Raw genomic sequence first — 14,664 nt, forward strand, 5'->3', positions numbered from 1 at the left:
TTTCCTCTTCCGTACTCTGCTGAACATCTGTATCTGCACAACACAAGGAAGTTAAAATAAATAATAAAATATGAAAGTATCTGCCCAGGCCTGACCATAATTACATTATTTCTCAGTTGTCTACCTTCCTGTCTAAAGTCATTTCCTCTTTCTTCCTCCGCTATTCAATACAGGGATCGGTGCATGCAGGAAGCCTCATCAGCTCCAATATTTGTCACACTCAATATACTCTAAAACACCCTGAAACACTCTTTGGGGATAATTGGTTTAATTGCAGAGTTTATGTGAGCCTACTGCTCTAAGTGCCACACTAGCGATTTCAAAAACAAGGTGGAGCAGATTTAAAAACTCCCTGCCAGTCTCGGTTTGTCAAAACTGAGTCCCAGTGGGAAATTTATCTGGGTCATAATTTCATGAAGGTGTGCAGAAAAACAAAATGCACAAAGTAGAGGAATCCCGGAGAGACAGAGACTGGAAGCTCTGTGGGAAGAGAGGGCTTGGCTCCAACACTCCAGTGTCAGTTGGCCATATAGGTTAATGTGCCACTGTGGGATGGCGGCTCGCTTTACCCCAGATAGCCCCGGCCATCCACTGAGCTAATTCCACATGGAACGCTCCAGTCTGGCGTATCGCTTTTCTGGCACGGCACACATTTGTTGACAGCAGTGATGCACACATTGAATATTCCACCTGCTGTAAATGTGTATTTTCATCTTTATGTCTGTAGTGTTTGTAAATCAAAGGGGAATTGTGAGGTGCTGAATGACTTTCATCTGAATTTACATTGAGAAATCTACAGATCCATGATCATTAAATATCTGTTTATACTCATGGCATTTTTTTATATCCTGTGGTTAAACATAAAAAAAACATATGACAGTTTTGCCAGCTGGTACATTAAAATTTAAACATTTAAGTCAAATGCAAATTTTGAATTTCAAGTTTTTCACTTTCTATATATTTGAGATACTTACTGTATCTATTTTTTAAAAATCAAATTAGTCTCTATTTGGTAACACGTATATATTTAAAAAAATACCTCGCCCACAAAATGATCATTTGTATATCAACTCATTTCCCTGTGTTACATTGAATTCATGCAGAAATCATTGTTTTTCTCACATGCCTCAATAGTGAACAAAGAATCCCAAAACAGAGAAAATTCTGAATGAATTGAAGTAAATGGGGGCCAGGTTTAACAACAGCAAAACTACATCAAAACATCTGTTTAAAAGCTCCCACATCCAAGTCCCATTTTTCCAGTCATATGCTCAGTACTTCACAAACACATGCATTTTCACCGAACCATAACGATACAAAACACTTCTACATAAACAGTCTCATGCACAGACGGACAGACAGACATAGTAAGGTTTTCAGGAAAGTGCATGCTTTTGGGAAGTACTGAGTGAAACACAGCCAGATCAAAGCCGACCTTTTCTTTACTGTACTCTGCTGTGTTTGGTCCACCACAGCCTGCTATGACACATCTGCTACTTTTGGCTTACATTAACCAAATGTAGGCAAACATCACATCTGTTTGCCAAAAAGCTCTTTCTATGTCACATAAGCCAGATGATGCTCTTTAAACCACGCCGTCCATCTGAGCACTGCAGACTATAATCTGTGTAATCTGAACTAAAGCCTTCCTTGACAGCTATAATCCAATTATAATAGACCACTACAGGGATTCACCCAAATATGGGAGCCTGAGAGATACTGTGCTGTACTGCTGTGTGGTGAAAGTGGAAGGCAGAGACTGATGCAGAGGAGGGTGTGCTGAAAACACAGGCACATAGCTTCATGTACACACATACATACACATGACAGTACACACAGGCAGAGATGTAATGGCTTGTTAAGCACCATTTAACAGAATTATGAGTGACTGCAACACTTACACTGAAAGTAAACATGTCTCATTTTGCTCAATGACTTCAGTCAAATATTTAGGAGACAATAATAATACTGGAAAAATCAAGTTAAAGACACATAAAAATGAAATCACTGGAGATAAAAGTAATCTTAGACCTGTAATGATTGAGGTTTTTTAATAAATATTTGAGATAAAAGTAATGCTGATGAAGAGCTTGGCTAGGGTGGGAAAATTAATTTCAAATGTATACTTTGAATTCTTTGTGTGTGTGTGTGTGTGTGTGTGTGTGTGTGTGTGTGCATGCATGCTTGTCCACACACAAATATGAAGCCAAAACATGTCTTTAAGCTTTATCTCATCTCACAGCGCCTGGTGAGCAGCTAGCAGGAGAAGCAAAACACAGCTGGGACAGACTGCTTTAGACACACACAAAAACACACACACACACAAATATCTGTACCCCTGCGTTCACACAAACACACATACATTAATAATTAAAGAAACAAACACATTAATGAATGTTTGCACAAACACACACGCGTGCAGTGATGTCCATCATAAACCCACACAAACACACATATACAAACACAGCATAAATGCCCATCAATAAATAAATACACTCTTCATTAGATGCTGCAGGTCAGCAGTTTGGGAGTGTGCTGCAGAGGTTTGTGTGTCATACCACCAGCACAGGTTTGTGCAAAGGAAGAAGTTCGGGTTTTTTGACCCAGTTAACAGAATAGTTAACCCGAAATCAATATAAAGTGTATGTAGTAGTCACTTCCCAAGGGTCTCTGTTGTCCCAGGAAGTTTTTAAGAAATGGTATTAAGGAGAATTGAGCTCCAACAAAATGAAAGCATATCAACAGAGGCTCTCATAGTGTTTTCCATAGAATTTGAATCTATGTGTGGCATTAGCTGATGGGTAATTCTCTCCGTTTCTGTTTGTTTTGCTTTTGTCTTGTTTATATTATTTTGTGTCCCCTCTCTAAAGTCAGTGGTTTTTACGTGTCCTTTAACATAGCGCAGGTGGAAGTCTTCATGACTTCTTTTTGTTCTCAGGGGGAACAGACAATTGAACAGTCGATCTGATCAGAGCCAATCAGATCAGGTCGGTGGACGAGAGGAGCAGCTGCTGCAGAGGCAAGTGAAAGCAAACTTTTGGCCTCAGCCCAATGAATGGTTAAGTGTCACTTTCACTACCTCTGTCGTTCTACTGCACCACTTGTGCCCAGAGTATGCTCAACGTTTCTAGAATGTGGTGCCATGAATACTAGTATATATATTCCATCAGCGCTCCTAATGTTCACCTCCAAAAATAGAAAATCAATATGCAGTGGCAGATGTTGATATTGCGGTGGGCCACGAAGAAATGCATATGTGTGAAACCCTGCCGAGCGAAAGACAGCAAAAAGGTTGTAAAAAAAATCAGAAAAACGTCCTAAAAAATTCTTCTCAACATTACGAAAGTGATTTGTATCCATTTATGGATTAATGAATTTTTTTTCCGTAGGTATTGCTGAGCAAAGGATTTCCAGATTATCCTCCATCTTGTGGTTTGAGTCATATCATAGGCAAGTTGTCAACTGAAAGCACAAGCCAGTTAACGCACACACAAACACACCCTAGACGGCCTAGTGAGGTAAGTGCTATATATAATTTATATTGCTTCTGGGTGAACTACTAATTTAGGTAGCTATAGAAGATATACAGTAGACTTTCAGTGCATTCTGAGAAGACTGTTTGGTGGACTCATACATATTTGAAACAGAGACAATCAAAGCTAAGTGTATTGTTGCACCATTTAACTTCGTCTAATGTCAGCCTTTCTTGACAGATAAAAGCTGTTTGTTTCAAAATGTGACACTCTAATACTTAAACTCCAGTATCACTGTTGATGTTTCTGCTCAGCATCAACTCGGAAATCTTTTTCAGACCACTGGTGAGTTTTTGATAAAATAAGATCACTTCAGGTCCAACCCATACAGCTTAAGGCTAAGCAGCCACAAGCTCCAAAATACTCCAAATCCATAACAAGCTGACACTCTCATGAGCCCATAGCAGCCATTAATCCACTTTGTCAAGTGTGAGAGTTAACAATAAACACCACTGTGCGGTAAATTTAGTTCACAGGCACTATTCATACTGTAGTTGGATCTGAGAAAAAGTCTCCTATGGAGAAGTCACTATAAATTAGGAAGATTTCACAGCATGGTGGGCACCATGTGACTCAGCCTGAGGCAGAAAATATCACAAGACAAAAACATATGGGAAAGTGTTACAGCTCAAGTCATTAAAATGCCTCAAGGTATGTCATATTTTGCTGCATCATGCATCAAAATGTCTCAAGAGGCTGGAGTGAAAACTGCACCTCATCAAAAAGTGTTTCCCCTCAATGGGCTGTATTCTAGACAGCATTTGACAGCAATTCACCCCGGCACTGCATGTATTTATCACCGCACTGCCAGAAAAAATCATCTTTACAAGTCACTTAGTCTCCCACTGAGTCATAAAAACTTGACTTCTTGAAAACACGGGAGAAATTCTCACTGTGGCCTGAGATAACACCATCTGTTTTCAGGCTTGTTTCACCTGTTCTTCAAGCAACAGTGTCAATATCTGTCAAAATAAGGCAACCCAAGATGAGTGTTGGCTCCTGATCCAGAGGTTAAGTACTTCTCATTTTGTAGGCTTAGCAGGCTCCATTCTTGTAGAGGCAAACATTTTGGATACTGGCTCATATCCCAGTGTGGTCTTATTTTGGATAGGCTTCACCAACAGTTTAGATGGCACTGTGAAGTATTAAAAATATAACTGAAAGATTATAGATCTGAACCACTCGCAAGATCATCATTCGTGGCTTCTTGTCATAGGAACACAGAAGTGTCCTGGATAATTTAAATCCTATGATAAACTTTGAGCATATTGTAATTCAAGTGTCTAAGAGAAAACTAGACTTCTGCACCTCCTCTTGGCTCTGTTTTCTGTTTTCAGGCTTTAGGCAATCAAACCAATGATGAGAGACCTTGTCCAATCACAGGTCATTTCTACAAATGCAGATGCGCATGCTTCCCTTCAGTGAAATCTTAATTCAATGGTGGAGAATCCTGCAGAGAAAGTTGCTATTCCAGCACTGGCAACAACTGCCTACACTGCAAAGCAACCCAAGAAAGGAAGACAGAGTTATCAAAAAGACAGCCTAAGAGAGTCTGTCAATAACCAAAATAAAAAACGTGTTAATATCAGCAAAGTTTTTCAGAGATGGAGAGAAAATGTTGCTAACAGTTTAGCCTTCTGCTAACTGGAGTAAACAGCTCACGGCTCCAGCTTCAAGTTTGTGTTTATATGGCTAAAGTTAGCTCGAGCCTGTGTGTCCTTTGCCTCACTCCCCGCTGCTACAGACCACCTCATCGGAGGAAAAGCAGGCAGCAATTCCAGAGACGGACTTCCACTTAGCAGCTGCAGACACCCAACTCCAGCCAGTGTAAAACCCCAGCTCTGGGGTACCTGACAGCCATGACTCGCCACTGGATCAGCAAACTTTCTGTTGCTGCTGTTACACGGGTTGGCCCTGCCGATGGCCACCAGTCCGCTGTGACACCTGGTGCTAGGGAGTTTGCACTGGCCAAATTCTAGCCGCTACAACCTCAAACTGAAAGTCTGTCTCCCAATGTGAAAGGAGTCTCTAAAAAAAAAAAACCAACACACTTCCTGTCCAGCACCAAACAGCAAACAGACAGTTTGGCAACTAGCCGGTGTATAGTGCGAAGCATTTAGCAGCTAAAGAGCTAGATATTTCCCCCAGGAGCTGGAGGAGAACAAACAGAGGTAAAAGTAGAGTGAATGGACTTACATTCACCAGAGACTCAACTCCAAATCAATGCTAATGTAGGTTCCTGTCTGCTGGATGTTATGTGATGCAAGTAGTTTGCCATTATAACTTTATAAGTATAACTTTATGTCAGCGTTACATTTACAGCTTGTTTCTGGGCCCAAAATCTACTGATACCTCTTTAACACTACCACAGATTTATGTGGCAGCCATCATTTTTATTATTTTAACATGAGAAACCATGCTTTGTTTTGTTCAGGCATGAATCAGAGATTCAATCATTCCTATGGGGGACAAATACTGCACCACATTTGCTAAATTTATCTAAAATTAGCCAAAATTCTGAAACTGACACTGAATGTATTGTCGGGTGTACACAACAGAATTTTAAACTTGGTGTGTAGACTTTTCTTGACCAAATGCTCCTTACTTTTCCATCTGCACAGGCTTGTACTTTTTTTCAAAGAAGCAGCTCCTTTATAACACTGTTGCTCATATTTTGCACTTATGATTCAACCAAGACGGTTTCATGCTCATCCAAGCCAACTGGAAGTGCTCCAACTGTGAGTCACAACACATCATTCTTAACTGAAAATGAATGAAACTTTTACTACTGGTATCCTAAAACCACAAAATAGCTTACCACACTTCACCACTTCATAAAATACCCACAATTCTACAAAAGCTTCCTGCTTAATATCCTGTATCTTGTATCCATTCTACTAGTGTGGATAAAAGGTTATTAAGGTCACCATGAGGCAATTCCAAACCAGAAAACTTTGCAATAACAAATAATAAAAAAAATATTTGTGTGCATGATGTAAGCAGAGCCATTAGTGCCTTGATATTCCCCTCCCAGCAGGCCCAAAGCGTGATGCAATGTGGGTGATCTATCCACTGAGGCACCAGCTAACGGTAATGAGACTGAAGATACAGTAGAGAGATAGAGAGAGAATTAAGCAGTGAACGGATACAAATGCACACAAACACACACACACACACACACACACACACACACACCCACCCAAGCCACCAGCCGCCTGGAAGACAGAATACAAAATGCCACAGAAATAGACTATAATCCTGGCCAGCAGTGATCAACACTGATAAATATTAATAAACACCATTATGCTCAGAGAAAAATAGAGACAGAGTGAGAGAGAGGGGGGGAGAAAAGATAGAGAGGCAGAGACGGGCAGAGAGAGGTGGACTCAGAGAAAGGGAGGGCAATAACAAAAGAGTCTTCTTGCTCTCTGTTATTGCAGCCAATTTTCCCTCTGACGTCCACCTTGTGGTTGTGCAGACAATGCAACAACACACACACATACACACACTCTCTCTTCTTATTATCAGCCCATTTTCTTCTGTTTGTTTCCTCTGTTGTTTTGTCCCTCTTCTTTGGAGGCCAGGATAAGAGGTGGGCGTGCACACACACATACACACACAGACAGACACACACACACAAGTGAACACTCGCAGAAGTATACAGAGAGGGAGAGAGATGCAGAAAAAAGGAGATAAAGTGAGTTCTAAAAACACGCACACACACACGTGTACACACACACACACACACACACACACACACACACACACACACAGAGGATAGTATCTCCCTCTCTCTGTCTGAATCAGTCTCATTAGTCATGCTGAAGCTGTAGCGTTGCTTGGTCAGCCTGCTTACAGAGCTGTGGAGCTGGACGGCAGCCCACAGCCAGCGAAGGTCACCCACCACTCAGTTTAACTCCCAGAAGACCAACACCGGCCTCTTCTTGATAATGAGAGGACATAAAGATGCACAGGGAGAGACTTGCGTTTCTGAGCCACACCCACCATGTTGTGGAGCTGTGGGAGGAAGAGGCTCACCTAAACTGAAAAGTACTGAAAAGTACTGCAAAACTTATTGTTGTTGCCATGCAACCCGTGTTATCGGATTGTAAGATCTAATAAGAAATTCTGTTAAAGACACAAAGGTCTACAATGTATGAATGCAGCTTTAATTACAGCACCTGTATGTATTGTTTTCACTGTATATTCTTTCCAAGAAAAACACAATGTTGTAAACACAACCATATCACAACATGAAATAGAGGGTGTTGTTTTTTACCTTTAAACCTTACTGGGTTTGAATGTTTGTAGTTTGCTATCATACACCATCTGTCAAAAACTAATGTGCAGCAGAAGGTTAAAGAAGTTACAGGGACCTGTGACTTGAAGACATTGTGCAACAAGCAAGCTTAAAGAGGACAACATAGCATAAATGCATCTAAATTCAGCATCTAGATCTGATATTAGCCTGATAATAATGTTCTTATCAATTTTGTTTGCAAACTCTTCTAGAACCTGTTGGACTTTGACAGCATTTAAGGCTGCTGTGCAGTTTAGGACTACCTGATCCAAAAGTTGACAACTAAATAAAGGTGGTAAATTATTTGGACATGAATCCAAAGGGTCCCAGATTGACTAATAAGACATGTACATCTATGACTGATTTAGAATTTTGACAACCAAAGCCACACATTACAAACTAGCCCATCCGGAAATGACATGAAATGATGCAGAATACACTGACTGGGGCAACATTTTGTAAGCGTGCATAGGAGTGTGAGTGTGATGCCCTTGCCTCAAACTGATACTGTACATTCTGACAGAGATTGCGACCAAGACTTAATTCCATTTATCTTGAAAAGTGTTACATATAATAACTACTGTTGTTTTAGTTTTACTATTGCTGTTGTCGGAGTCGAAAGGGGCCTTTACCCACAACCCAACTTTTTGTTAAGTGCAGTGTTTTGTATTGCTTTTTCCCTGCTACCTTCATAAGTACATTTAAGGGTCATTGGGCCATCTAACAACAAAGAGTATCAACTACTGCATATAATCCACCCACCACGATAAGTTTTGAAAACTGACCTACTGCAGGTGGACATAACAAAATGATGATGATGGGGAATAGTGAATAGAGTTTTTTTGCTGTCAATTTTTAATTACTTAGTTAGAGGTGCAGAAATGGGCACTGTTTTTACTTTACTTCACTCTGCTTTACTTTACTTGCCACCACCCCCTGCCATTTTTTTTAATCAATACTTACGGTACATGTCCACAGGATCTCTTTTTTAATGCTTCCCATTCATTGTTTTGAGAGCTAGGGCGTCATGCCGGGGGCTCCTCATTTTCATGAAGTTGAGGTCAAGGCTACTTTATGTAAATCCAGGGCCTCCAGTGCAACTTCCTGTTCTGGAAACTCCTGAAAAACTTTTAAACTAACAGTTGCCAATCTAAAATGAAGACAGATTCAGCAACTGCATGGCTTATCTCAGAAACACATTTCGGTGAACTATTTTCATGCTATAAGAGAAAGTTTCCATACGAACCGCCATGTTTATCTGGTTTGACATCCTGGAGCAGACTGCCTGTGGGTGAAACTTTTGTTCAATTAGGTGCAGCCAGGAAGTGTTTGCTTGGTTGTAGGAAGGTGTAGCTTCTATGTTTTCTTATTTGGTCAGTTGTCATGGAAGAGAAATGGCTAACTGCTGTGGCATGCCTATCAAGTGTCTAATGCTGTGAAAAAGTGCTACCCCATGTGTCCAAAAATGCTCTAATGGACTCCACTGGTCAAGTGATGAATCCTATAATTATAAATTGAAAGTATCTGCTCTGTACAGCAGCAACAACACATGACTAGAGTAAGGATGAGAGTAAAGATAGTAAGGAGAGTTGAGCGACACGATGATGGCAGAGGCTTTGGTGTTAAAGCATAAAGCAAAAGCAACTATTTGGCAATAATTCAGATTTAAACCCAATGCTAATAGTGACCCTGATAATGTTAATGAGAGAAAAAGAGTTGGTTACACTGTGTGGAGGTACAGTGCTCTACAGATACTGGGGGTCATTGAAGAATATATTTTCTTGTAAAATGACTGGTGCAATCAGTAATACTAGTGTTGTCTTGAGGTTATTAACCGATGGGAAAATTTGCTCACTGTGGCAACCCTAGTCTTCACCATGACTACCAGCGGTCCCTGTTTTTATTGTACCCTGAACACAAAATCACCTGGAAAACTTATACTATATAAAGGTTTAGGAAGCAAGATCTGAAGTTACAAGGAGCAGCTTATTTATATCACTTATATTGCTGGGAAAAAATATGTCAGCCTGATCCCAGCATGTGTATGACTTAGGTATTTGTATATGTATCCCCATTGTTACCAAGTTATGACTCAGAGATCTTAGGCAGACTGCATCAATCGGGGTCTTGGTATTAATAGTGTCTTTCATATTGGATGTTAAGCAGGCCTCACAGATCAATGAATGAAGGAATGTTTTCTTGCTTACAGCCAGCCCATTGTTCTTCTTTCTGCCCACATCTCTATCCATTTGTCTTGCATTATCTCATTTCTCCTCTCAGTACTACCTCAATCACAATTTACTCTGTCCATTTTCCCCCACAGAATATGTTCATTCTGTCATTACTGACCACAAGGCAAATATACAAACCAAGCAAAAAGACATCTCGACTGTGATGGGACAGTGTAGCATAAATGCAGGACAAAATGTCCCTCATGTTGGCCATGTAGCTCTCTATTCTGTAGGTTTCATAGGAGTTACAATCTATGGGTCCTAAATACACTCTGTGTTGCTGAATCTCAACTCAAATCTAGATGACATTGTAGAGACCCTCAAGGACTGAAACATCATAGAAATGACTTTCTCTCCTATATGAGAATTATACTACCTAAGCCGTAACAGGGAAATTGGAATTGGACTTGGACTGATTTCAAGTCAATTTTAGACAGGGTGTGAAATGGTGACCATAAAGTCCCTCCTTGTAGTAGCTATAAACCTGATACAAGTGGTCAATGATAATCCGCTGCCATAGGAATGTGAGCGTTATATAATAATTTGTAGTGAAGGTGAAAAGGTTGACATCTTTTACAATACTAAAATTCTTATATTGATCTTCATAGAGCGCAGTTTTTAGAAAATGAATTTCTCAAGTGCTGTACGCCATGATGAAGTTTGATAGCCTCCAGGTAGAGAGCAGTGTGTGAGTGTTGACTGGCTGACCCGACCTTGTCTCTTGAAACGAACCAATATGAAAGTTTCCACATGACACTAGTGCGGAGGCAAAGGGCTGTCACCGCTCTCGTCAGGGAAACGCTGAACATGCCTGCACGAGGAGATGATGAATTCATCACGCTGGCGTCCCAGAGCGAGCTCAGCTGACACGACCTTGATCGATCACAGGCAAGAACGACAGATGGCCATAAAGGACAATCATGTAACTGTACGCTCATTAGCATAACCACATGCATATACAGTACGCTTTATACTACAAGGCCACATGGCGCTTGCACAGCACCGGTGGGCTTGTGACAGAGATGTTGTCATTGTCTTGCATGAAGTGTGACACTTTTAAAAAGAAAATTCAACTAGCAAATATAACAAGAACACGCTGCATGGGATCCAGTTATTTGAAAACACATATTGTCAGTGTCCAGCCAAACACAGACCGTGACCAACCCAGTTAACAAGAAACACAACTACGATTCCCAAAAACACATTTCTTACATTTTTGAGCACAATATGACCATACTTGCCAACACTGAGACCTCAAAAAATTGAGGATTTTAAAACCTGAGTGGGGGGTCTGGGAAAAATTACAGTTTGAAAAACTTTATTTTTGCAATCTGGTGACTTTTAAAGATGAAAAGAACAAAATAATTAATGCATTTAACTTGGTTTAGTTTTTGGTCATTGACCCCACTACTCCAGCAGAGTATCAGGAGGAGGGAGGTCAGACTGTAGGCTATCCTGCCTGGCCCACATACAGCTGGTCCTGGATGTCTAAGCGAGGTGCCACGGGGGGGGTAAGAGTCTCTGGATGACAGCTGGGTACCCCACTGCAGAGAGGGAGGGCAACAGCCGAGGCACCCCTGAAACCCCTGCTAGAGTGTCCCGTTGAACTTGCGCACATGTAATACAGTCAGCACAGAAACGAGGTGTTCATCAGTAGCTGTGCACAATGCATGCGGAACAGGAGGGTCAAAGAAGGATGGAGAGAGACGGAAGTGCTAACGGGTAGAAAAGAGTAGACTGTTAGAGTCGTAGGGCTAATATACACTTTACAGTGCTAGGAAAAGGTTGTGATACAATCCGGTCAAACTCCTGACTCGTCAAATACCGATGCCTGGTCAGTGACCCATCTGTGTCAAACACTGATGCACAGAGGAGGCCTCTGATCATGTCCAGTGCGAATCCAAAAGTAGTATGATCTGCATACTATGCTAGTGACCTAAACCTAACCCATTATTTTACGTAAGTAACAAGCATACTTGTTTTAAGCCAAGCCATGTTTTTTTTTTCCTGAACCTTATTACATGCTTCTGTTGCCTAAACCTAACCACAGACTTTTGTTGCCAAATCCTGAGGAAGTAAATCTAAAATCAGAGTTGTTGTTTTTTTTTTTACCTAAGTTTTTTACCTATGTTTATTGTGAAAAAAATATATAGGCATTAACGAGCAGAAACTGTACATTTTCTTTAAATAGGGAAGTTTATTTTGAAAAGAGAAGATGCATGTAATAAGTGTAAATTGACACGCCATTCCTGAACATGTATAACCGACGCAGGAGGGCACCTAGCGCATCATAATTTGCCATGATTGGCCACCGACCACGAGTCAGTATTTGGGAGTGAGAATGTGTTGTGTGATAACAAAATGGAAAAAGGTATGAAAATTTGTAATTAATCAGGAGAAATATGGGAGCATTGTGACCGTGGGAGGAAACCGAAAGAGGGCAATATAATACGCGAGTCTCCGGGGAAAACGGAAGGGTTGACAAGTATGTGATAAACAAGTGATTAGAGTGATTGTCCATTTATAGACTAGCCACAGGTTTGATCTTTAAAGTGGCCATATGGGCAGTCAAAACATCTTCTAGCTCATTCTAGCTCCCCAGAGGCTTGTCATTATTGGACCAGTGGTGTCTGACACATTGCATACACTGTAATGATATATAATACTAAAACTAGCAAAATTACCTAAATCTGAGAATAAGGAGAGAAGACTGACTCAAACAGAGGCTCAAAGAGTTGAAGAAAAGTCCACCTTTGTGCTTGTTGGAAGTCAGTAGTGTTGTTCTTAATACTTTAAGTCTATCAACAACTATCTATCAATCAACTTAGATTCTACAGTCTCTATGAGACTGCGCTCAGGCACAGCGGTGCTTTGTTTCGTTCCTCTCCTCTCTCATCCCTTCATCCTGCCTCATCCCAATAATTTGTCTGACTTCCCTCTCCTCCTAACATTGTCCCTTCCTTCTTTCCTTCTCACTTCCCTTTCATTTTCAACACTGCCCTCTATCCACATCCTCCCTTAGTTCCCCTTCTCTCTCCATAACCGACAAATCCCGTTTTCTTTCCGCTCCCCCTCTTTCACTAGCATCATCTGTTCCCTCCACATTGTATTTTCAGATCACATCCCAGCTCTGGCTTTACACAGTAAGTCACTCTACACCTCATCACTCAGTGGAAAGTCAAGGAGAGGGCAGAGAGAGATGGTGGAAGAGCAAAGGCTTGAGAAAGAGGGGGGCACAGAGGGAGGAAGCTGGAGAGGAGCAAAAGAAGCAAGATTCTAAAAGATGAGGGAGGTTAAAGGTTGAAAATTAAAGGCAAAGAAAAGAGGTCAGGGAGAGGAGTTTGGTGAGGGAAACAGAGAGAAGAAAGCAAGTAAAAAACAGATAAAAGAAGGAGCAGAGGGAGAATGGGGTTAGCAAAATGAAAGAAATCTTTATGCAAAGGATGGGGCGAGAGTGAAAGAGAAAGAGGAGATGGGATAGCCAAGAGAGAAAGAGGAGATGGAGGCAGAGAGGTGGAGAGCAGTCCAGAGATTTATGGCAGGTTGTTATGGAGCACCGACTGAATAACAGAAGGTGAGACCAGGTGAATTATTCATAAGGATACAGGGCCGCGTGTGTGTGTGTGTGTGACATGTGGGTGACACGCACACACTCATACTCACACAGTGTCTCTCAGGCACCCTTAGGCCAGCTCATCTACGAGGAAAAGGAGAGACAAGCCACCTACAACCTGTGGATAGTCTGAATTATTCCTAAAACAGAATCGACAGGGGCTGGGAGACAGCTGTCCTGTCCTCAGGCTGAATGAGTAGGCTCGCTCAGCTGTGGAGACATTTTAATAAAATTATATTAAATTACGATGGGGAAAAAAAATGTCGTCCCTCTTGTTTTTGCCAATACCGTCCGGTAGAGATTCCCACCTTCGCTACCTGACAATCACAAGTCAGTGTATTTAGTTCTCCATCTGACAAGTTTACATAAATGTGCATCATTAGACAGCATATGCGAGGATCAGTGCTGACCACCAATGCTCTCTGTATTCATTTATAAACCTTTATGGAGCTAATAACATTGTGGGTCAGGAAAGTTGGAGGATAAAAGTTTTCTAAGCCCCAACTGTATATGCAGGTAGCCTCTATTAGCCTAATGTTATTAAGCATAAATATGATCCTTCAGTTTAGAGGGTCTCTGTAAGTTGTCTGGACACAGTTCCAGAGACCACTGACAAACCAAGACAGCCCACTTCAGATTCATTTCCTGTATTTGTGTCACATGAGATTCGCCACTGCCCACCCCTTTAGGAGACTGGCGGTGGTCCTGAGTCTATTCATTGCAATGGGAAAAATCAACATGAGTACAGACTAAGACAAATTATTTCCCCCCATAGTCACCTTAGTAAACATTGGACCCAGTTTTCACAAGCCACATATCTTCCAAACATTCTGACACTAAAATGGCACTTTTCAGACAGACAAATCAGGAGAAACTTTTTTCAAGGCATGTCTTGTCTTAACAACCCACTCCCGTGAGATCTGGTAACACAGAATCCCTTCCCTGTGTGATGTTATACTGTCAGTCTGGTTTTAACGCAGATAAACA

General features: G+C 41.2%; 1 protein-coding gene across 2 annotated transcripts in view; it reads right to left on the minus strand.

Moving 5' to 3' along the window:
• Positions 1-14,664, minus strand: part of LOC117257925 (plexin-A1-like) — a 351,734-nt gene that overhangs the window by 277,090 nt on the left and 59,980 nt on the right. The window lies entirely within an intron of this gene.

The sequence above is a fragment of the Epinephelus lanceolatus genome, chromosome 8 (assembly GCF_041903045.1).
Source record: "Epinephelus lanceolatus isolate andai-2023 chromosome 8, ASM4190304v1, whole genome shotgun sequence".
NCBI lineage: Eukaryota > Metazoa > Chordata > Actinopteri > Perciformes > Serranidae > Epinephelus > Epinephelus lanceolatus.